Source organism: Mesocricetus auratus, unplaced genomic scaffold (genome assembly GCF_017639785.1).
Source record: "Mesocricetus auratus isolate SY011 unplaced genomic scaffold, BCM_Maur_2.0 Super-Scaffold_100006, whole genome shotgun sequence".
NCBI lineage: Eukaryota > Metazoa > Chordata > Mammalia > Rodentia > Cricetidae > Mesocricetus > Mesocricetus auratus.
The window spans coordinates 68,790,335-68,799,966 of NW_024429190.1; positions in this window are offsets into that span (position 1 = coordinate 68,790,335).

Sequence of the window (9,632 nt, forward strand, 5' to 3'; positions counted from 1 at the left end):
TTTTTCTTAAATCTGCCACAAACCTTAAATGTAACATTCTTTAAGTAACAGGAAATCAATAAATGCTTACTGAGCAAAATGCATGGATGATCTCAGGGCTTATTGGGGAGGAAGAGAGCCAGAGATGGGTAAGGTAAAAAGCTGGTGTCTCCTTGTATAAAGTCAAGACTGTCTCATTGGAGATAGTCAGAGGGCCCATCTGTAGCAGAGTCAGGCCCAGAATCAACAACCCGGGCTTCACACGGTTAAACAAAGTGAGAAATCTTTCCTACCAGGAGTAGACATTAGCTCACAAATGCATCTGTGCACAGACAGACCAAGCCTGGCTAACTGAAGCTGCTCTCTGCTTCGGGGCAGAGCTCATGCTCAAGCACTGGAACAGAAAATACTTAACGTGACGACCAGGGGAGGAGCGCAATTACCTCTTCTGACCTCTGTCTCCTCCATCCGGAGAGGCCTGACTACTGGGGTCAGCTGTGAGGGTGGGGCGAAACTGAAGAGGGGCCGGAGGGAATGCCTACTCAGATGATGCTAAGTGCCTGGGTACCCGTCAGCTCCTGCTCTGCTGTGGTATCTAAGCAACACTTTCCTCTGGGCACATCAACAGCACTTATCTCCCTGCAGATGAGCAGCAAGTACTGGGCAATAGCAAATTCTCAGTTTAAAGGAAAGGAGACAAGATGTAAATCCTCCAAAAAAACAGTGAGTCTCTGTAACAACCTTATAACTGAAAACTCTAAGCTCTGTATTTTATGACTGAGGAAACCAAGGCATAAAGAAACTAAACAGTACTCTAGGGTCAGAGCAAAACCAAGATTCAAAATACAAAGACCTGCCACTAAACCCTCGGCTATTAACCATAACCATTCCAGTTCAAGTGATGAACTTCTCACTACTGCCCCAGAGTCAATCTCCAAATATGTTTTTAATACATTGTTCATGTCCACTATGGAAAATGTCAGGTACATGGAAAGCCAGATAAAGGCGTGTACTCAACCATCTTGTGCTCAGATCCCAGCTTTTACAATTATCAAGTCCCAGTCCTATTTTGTCCAGAACTCAGCTCCCTGCAATTGTGTTCATACAAGCTCTGAACATCATGTCATTCTAGACTCTTTTGAGATTTATTTTTATTGTGTAGTGTTTTCCTGTATGTATTTATATGTACCACATGCATACCTAGTTCCCACACAGGCCAGAAGAGGGTGTGAAATTCCCTTGGAACTGGAGTTACAGATGATCGTGAACTGCCATGTGGGTCTGGGCACCAAACTCAGGTCCTCTGCAAGAGTGACCAGTGAACTTAACTACTGAGCCATCTCTCCAGACCTTGGAACATTTAATTGTAGGATATCGAACATTGGTTTCTTTAGACAGACAGACATAGATGGATAGTTTTATTGAGCTATAACTAACATGCTACAAAATTCACCCATTTTAATATATAAATTCAATAGGATGTTAGTATATTTACAGTCACATAACCATTATCACACTTGATTTTAGAACATTAACTATTAACTGTCATCAACACCTTCCATAACCAGCCAACCCCTGGCAACCACTGTTTTTCTTTTGTTTCTATGGGTTTGCTTATTGTGAAAACCTCGTCTAAATGGAATCAGGCAATGATGTGTGCCCCTTTGTGATTGGCTTCTTTTATTTGACATGTTTTCAAGATGCACTCCTTTGTAGCATACTTCAGCAGTACCCCGTTTCTTTCTGTTGTTGATTTTTTTATTTATGTGTATGGGTGCTTTGTCTGCATATATGTCTGTGCATCACATAGATACTTGGTTGCCTCAGAGGGGATTGACTCTCCTGGTCACCAATGGTTGTGAGCTGCCATGTGGGCTCTGGGAATCAAACCCAAGTCCTCTGGAAGAGCAGCCAATGCTCCATCAGTACCTCATTTCTTATAGCTGAGTAATATTCCACCTTGTTTATTATGTTTCCCACACACTCTCTAAAATGTAAGCACCATGGGAGGAGAAACCTTGTACACTTGCTTCCCTGTACCCTGGGTGTTGGAAGGGCCATTTGGTGGCTGAATGACCCGTTCTCATAACAAGGAGTTCTTACTCACTTTGTTAAACCGCTAGTGTCATACCTCTTTACAAGAAGGTCGTTTACTAAGGACAGCAACTGAAATGCACATGTCGTTCCTTCCTCATTCCTGCATACTCAGAAAACTATGAGTAATTGTCTTGTCAGTGAACTTGTAACGGTGGCCACACCTCCTTGGGCGTGGCCTCAGGAAGACAGGGAAGTGGAAAGAGAGGAGGTTGAGGCATGGCTTTCCTTGGCACTCTTTCTGGTGGGTCTGTGGATCCAATAGGAAGGGCAGGGAAACGCTCCTGCAGTTCTTTGCATTTTTCTGTGTAACTGTTCCCCAATAAACACTCATTTATCATTTATCTTGGGTTTAGTGATAGCATTACAAGCTCACCTTCAGGTAATCCCCTAAATGTCCAACTTCTACAAAGTGAAACTTTACACAAGGTACTAACTTAAACAACGCTTAAAAGGAGACCATATTACCAGGATAAGCTTGCGCTATCATACAGAAATGAGGAAAACACAAATATGCATTGTATTGTAATCACAGACCTGTTGTTCTTTTAATACTAAAGAAAGAGATTGTAAGGAATAAAAATGCTCTCGAGATTGTCTTCGGGTGGTCCAGGTGAAGAGCACTTACTGTTCTTCTTTCTTCTGCCCACACTCAGTGTTTAAAAGAAAAAAAGCCATATTTCCAGAAAGGATTGTCAGTGTCCCATTGGGAGACAAGCCTATCTGCCACGTTCTGCATCCTCCTTGGTGGGCACACTGGCTCTGACTAGTTTCCAATAGCCAAGCAGTGCTTTGCCAGGTTAGACCATGCTCTGCTTGGTCCTTCAGCTTGAGGATCAAGTTACACCAGTTTCCAATAGCCAAGCAGTGCTTTGCCAGGTTAGACCATGCTCTGCTTAGTCCTTCAGCTTGAGGATCGAGTTACACCATAACAACCGTCAGCACGACAATTCACATCAGTTCTGTACTACTCTTCCTCCATCCTCCCTTGTCCACTCCAAAAAGTATTTGGTGCAACCGTAGCCATATTGTCAGCTGTGTGTTCTTTTTCGCTTGTTTTGACTTGCGTTTTGGTTGTCTGTGTTTGACTTTTTGAGAAAAGAAAATCTCACAGTGAGGACCAAGGTTATCCTCCAGGGCTGGAATTATAAGCATTGTGGTGACTTGAATGAGAATGCTCCCCCAGGCTCGTATATTTGAGCATTTGGTCCCCGTTGGTGGACTGCTGTGACACTGGTGGTGGTGAAGGTTTCAAAAGGCCATGCTAGGCTCAACGACCTTTTCTGAGATCAAGTGTGAGCTCAGCCACCGCCCCGTACCATGCCTGCCTCCCTGCCCCCACTTCCCACCCTGCTCTCTGGACTAGCCCTCTGAAACTGTAAGCAAGCCTTTAGTCAGATGCTTCCTTTTATTCTTGTCTTGGTCACGGTGCTTCATCCCAGCAACAGGACAGACTCAGACAGACATGTGGCTCCACACTTGGCTCAGTCACATACTCTTGAAAACATTCTATCTTGACAAGCCTGAGCCAAAATATACAGAAAAATATGAAATACAGGGTTAACAGACATGCCGAATCAAAATCTAAAACCACTCGGTAAGCGTGCATCCTTGGTGTCCGTTCATGTCACCATTACATAATGGACAATAAAAGTCCTCAATGTTGGTCTCCCAGCCAGGATTATTTTCAGTGCCAGGTAGAAAAAGGGAAAATAATCCTGTATAGATATCTGTTGTGAGCTATATTATGGCACCCTCTGCTGTCAGGAAGCAAAAGCTGAGGTCCCCTTAGGGCCTTTTTGTCCTACAAGCTCCTCCGCAATCCCTGTTCTTACCAGATACAAAGGCATACTTGGAGGAGAAAAGGGTTAGAGCAAGCAGGTAACAGCAGCAAAAGTAAAGACCGAGAATCCAGTTGGCGTGGGGCAAGAAAGGGAAGGTGGGGACTGAGAATTCCCAGTCAGCAGACCCACTGCAGTCGAAGGCAGCTGCTATTCCTGCCTAAGCCCCTACATGGGGGCCACTTGACAAACAGCCCACAAAACAGAGAAAGATCGAATATGTCCTAGGTCACACAGCAGAGCCAGGACACAAACCTTATTTTTAGCCACCTTGCTCTACTTCCTAACAATTAGCTAGGATTACTAGTAGAGGGAGCAAACTTCCTTAAATACATTAATATTTGTTGCTAGTTATTCTTACTCTCCCCTAAAAACTGATTGCCAGGAGAATTTCTCTCTTCATCCTAAACAAAGAGATTAAGAAATGATCTCAGTGTCTTGCCCACAGAGTTTATCTGTCCAAGGCTGAAAAGGATTCTTTTTTGGGGGGGGGGTTACAAGACAGGGTTTCTCCTGCCCGGCCTCGAACTCACAGAGATCCGCCTGTCTCTGCCTCCTGAGTGCTGGGATTAAAGGCATGTGACACCACCGCCCAGCTGAAAAGGATTCTTTTCTAAATTTAGGGGAAAATTTACTCTGAGATAAATTTGTTGTGAAATCAAAATTGAGGTCACCCCCAAAACAGTGCCCTCCATCATAGCCTCATTGAAATAGGTGCTTGTTTACAGGGCTAAACAGACTCTTCCCAGAATGTTCCACATTCCAAGACTAGTCACTTGACGCGTAGCACCAGTGACAGAAGGGTGCATTGGGGTGCGTGGAGTAGAGGTGTTTTTTCATAAGAGACACAGCAGCCAGTTCCCCTCCTCCTCAGTGGAAAGGTCCGAGTCAGAGCGGGAGGGAGCTGGAGGACTCTAGGCTGAAACTCCTCATATGGTACTAGAAGCCTGTTCGGAGCCCCTCCTGACAGATTCAGGAGCAAGAGCCAATCACTCAATGCCATTTACCCTGCCTGAGTTCTCCTAGTTCAGACGCCATGATAACAGTAGCCCTGTTGTGACTAGAGACTTAGATCTGCACAGTTCACTACAAGCACAGGCAAGAGACATCCCAGTGTTACGAACAGATATGTGCCTTAATACCTATGAAGACCTAGTATTCATCGGCAGCCTCGAGTGCCTCACACTATTCCGCCTTCACCAGTCAAATCTCAGGAGGCCTAGATGTCAGTCAGTTTTAGTCTATCCTAAGGACAGACCATTTCATCCTAAGTTACCTTCAGCCCACAGAGTCTCAGCCCTAATTCTACGTCAAAAAGACTGTTCTGTCCCCACTTAATAGTACCGAGAATAATTTTTTTCATTGTCCTTGAGTCCTCCAATCATCCCACTCTTTCAGAGATTTAGGACATCATTGCATGTATATGGTCTGGGACCTTTTGAGGATCACTGCTGTCCATAGGCAGCTGCAATGCTTAGGACTCCCTGCATCCCTTCCCAGGAGATGGGCCCTGTAGACAGAGGCCTGCTCAGTGATGCCTGGGGAAATTCAAATACACATAACCAGATACCTGGCATGCGTCTGATGCAAAATCCATTTTGTGAAATAGAATAAATAAAGGTCTCTTGGGCAAATTCCAGCAGGATTTAGTTAATCCTTGTATTTCTACCTCAAGAAAATTGTGGTAACATCAGATTTCAATCATTATGTTCCAAAAATAAACCTTTCTAGGGGAAATTTTTCAGAGACTTTTGTCCATATATGTACATGCACATGCACATACACATTTCACATGCAATTCCTTATTTCTCCTTTTTATTGTCTTTCACATCATGCATCTCCATCCCATTCATTTCCCCATTCCTTCGTATCCACCTCTGCCCTTGAAACCTCCCTGGCCTAAATATAATTTAAGAGAAAAAGAAAAAAAGAGCGTTTACTTTCTCCCTCTCCCTCTCTCTCTTCCCCCCTCCCTCCCCCTCCCTCTCCCATTCCCTCTCTCTCACTCTCCCTCTCCCTTCCCCCCTCTCCCTCTCCCTCTCTCTTATCTCTCTCTCAGCTCTGCATGGGTTGGTTACCCCTCATCCCAGTCCTTCCCTGTCCACCATTAAAACTCCACGTGGGACCATTGACTCACGGTTTGTGTGTCGTGACTGGGTAAACCTAGAAATTTTAACATTGGTTCCCTGACCGAGACAGGCTCTCCCTGCAACAACTCGCTGCTGGCCAGCATGAGCACGCAGGTAACCTGCAACTTTGAACCAATGGCCCACTTTCCATCGACCCGAACGCTCGATTTTGCATCCAACAGTGGCTACGATTTGCTTTTTATAACAGAGACAGGCCAGCTGCTGGCACCACCCCATTTCCTCCAAGAAGACTGGTGGACACTAAAGAAACTCCGCCCACAAAAGTGGCAACGCTGGCCACTAAGCAACCCTGCCCTTCACCTCAACTGCTTCAAAGGACTCTTCAGGCCATAAACAAGAGGACACTGGAATTGACTTTCTCCACGTTGCTTAGGTCAACGGTAGGAAAGCCTTCCTAAAAAGTCCCCAATCTACAGGTCTCACTATCAGAAAAAGGCAGATGTCTTTGGAGCTTCTGACTTCAACAACTGTGGAAGACCTTGAGGGTGGCTGTCCATGCAGTCAATTAGTAAGTCTCTCATTCTCCAATCTCAGGTAAAATATTATCCTTCTCAAGAACTTCTGATGCTTTTGATGGCTGGTAGCTTTGCCAGCTTAAAGTAACAGACAGGCAAAGCTCTGTCAAAACAGATTTCAGGAACAGGTATTCTAAGGTTTATCTACATAAGATAGTAATGTAATAAAGTTGAGACATTAAAAAAATAGTATGTTCCAGGTTTCTCTTTCATTATACTACTATTCATAGTCTTAACATTAGTCAATAAAGTTCTGATAAGCTACTAATCTAACTCCAACAGAGTACTAAACAACTATGCCACTATACAATCAAAACTATAAGCTCAAAATTAAGGTACTTTTCATTGTGTTAAAAAAATGTCAGTTTTAAAAATGTTAATGCTTTCAGCCAAGTCTTTTCTAACACAAATGTGCTGCTGATTATGTCTAATACTTGTTTTCACAAACTTAAAGGATTCATGTAAGTTCCAGGAAGCCAAATTGGACCCATCCAAACAGGTCAGATTCACTCCAGTTATTATTCAACCTCTCACTGGTCCCGGGATTCCCTTCCCTCATCATGGGAACCCTCAGGAACCCCTCCCTCATCTTACAATCTTCCCCTCAAATACCAGGACCTGAGAAAAAAAATCCTTAACCTAACTTTGTCCTCTACTCTGCTACCATCTTGCCAGATCTACAGAGATGCCAGAGTTCCAGACAGCCAAGACTACAATGGAACAACCAGCAACTCCAGATGTGGCAACACCCCAGCTTTCTCAGGTTCCCCCAAAGATGATTGACGCCCCCAGGTCAGCAGGAAGTAGTCTTAAGAACTCAACGTCCTTGATCCCTAACCTGCCACGTCTAACACCCCCACCTCTTTTTAATCATAAAGGTGGGAATGAAAGGTTCAGGCATTACGCTGGCCTGCCCTGTTACCTGGCAGGATGCACTCAGGCAACACTCTGGCCAGCCCAGAGATCTGTGAGAACCATGCAGGTGCAAAGCACCCCTTTAAAGGACTGACCCCTGCCCGATTACACTTTTACTTTTACTTTCTCTCTTATGCTCATCATCTCATCCTCCCTCCCTCCCTCCCTCCCTCCCTCTCTCTGTCATATCTTATCTCTCAGCTCTGCACGGGTTGGTTACCCCCCATGCCCCTGTCCTTCCCTGTCCACCAATAAAACTCCATGTGGGCCCGTTGGAAAAAAAAGAAAAAAAGAGAGAAGGGAAAAACCAATCTCATCATAGAAGCTGTAGAGTGGCAGTGAGTCAGGCAGTAAATCCTTTTATCCATATCTCTTTACTTGCAAGTCACACACACTTTTTTTATTCTTGTTTTTTAGAAACAATCATTTTACATATCAATCCCCCATTCCCTCTCCCTCCCACCCTCCCATGCCCCCTACCAACCCCCCTAACCCACCCCCCACCCACTCCCCAAGGACAGTGAGGCCTTCCATGGGGGATCAAGCAAAGTCTGTCACATCATTTGGGGGAGGGCCTAGGCCCTCCTCCGTGTATCTGGGGTGAAATAGTATCGCTCCACAGGGAATAGGCTCCCAAAGTCCATTTGTGCACTAGGGATAAATACTGGTCCCACTGTTAGAGGACCCATAGACTGCCCAGGCCTCCTAACTGGCTCCCACATTCAGAGGGTTTGGTTTGGTCCAAAGCTGGTTCCCCAGCTTTATGACTGGGATCCAATTGCTCTCACTAGGTCAGGTCAGCGGGTTATGTGGGTTTCTCCATCACGGTCTTGATTTCTTTGCTCATCCCTCCTCCCTCTCTACAACTGGATTCCAGGAGTGTGGCTCAGTGTTTAGCTGTGGGTGCCTGCTTCTGCTTCCATCAGCTACTGGATGAAGGCTCTAGGATAGCAATTAAGGAAGTCATCAATCTCATTATAGGGGAAGAGCAACAAAGGCAGTCTCTCCACTACTGCCTAGACTCTTAGTTGGGGTCATTTCTCTGGATCTCTGAACATTTCCCTAGTGCCAGATTTCTCTTTAAACCTACTGGCTCCCTCTATTGAGGTATCTCTTTTCTTGTTCTCCTCTATTCCTCCCCTGTCTCAGTCTTCCTGATTCCTCTTGTCCTTCTCCTCACTCCTCTTCTCCCCTTCTCTTTTTCCTATCTTCCTCCCTTCTTCCCCCATGCTCCCAATTTGCTCAGGAGTTCTTATCCCTTTCCCCTTCTTCAGGGGATCATATATTTTTCTCTTAGGGTCCTCCTTGTTTTCCTAGTTTCTCTGGTCACACACACACACACACATAATTCTAATCACATTCTTACATACAGTGAAAATTTGAGAAGAAATTCTTACCTCTCACTGCAAATTCAAGATTCTTCTATCTATAAAGCAAGTAAGAAAACTAAGAAGAATAAACCAGAAATGAAAGACAAATACACTAGTATTATAAAGATACAAAGTATAGTAACAGACTAATTTAGACAATCACATAACTACAATTTGAATAACCTAGAAGAAATGGATAAATTCTTAAGAACCTACAGTCTACCAGGATTGAATCAGAAATAGAAACCTGACCAGACCAAAAACAAGGAGATTGGACCAATGATGTAAAAACTCATCATTTTTTTTCTTTTTTTGAGACAGGGTCTCTCTGTGTAGCCCAGAATAGCCTTGAACTCAGAGATCTTCCTGCCTCTGCCTCCTAAGTTATAGGACTAAAAGCATGCACCAACACGTCCAGTCCCTGCCCCCCCCTTTTTTTTAAAGATCTTTAATTTATGTGTATACTCAGGTATGAATTTGTGTTGGAAACCCTGAAATTCTGACCTGGGAGCTGGGAACCAAACTCAGGTTCTTTGGAAGAGAAGCAAGTACTCTTAACAGCTGACCCTTTTTTTTTTTAATTAATAACCCACTGGGTCCAATTAGTGCTGCCATACACACACAGGTGGGGTTATCCACTGGCATATGCATAACCTGCTGGCAACCCATAGCCCTAATAAAGGTAACTTTGCCTCCACTGAGAGCCATCCCTAGGGGTAGGTTTCAGAAATCACTCCTCCACCCATGTAGGATGGCTGACTGGCTTAA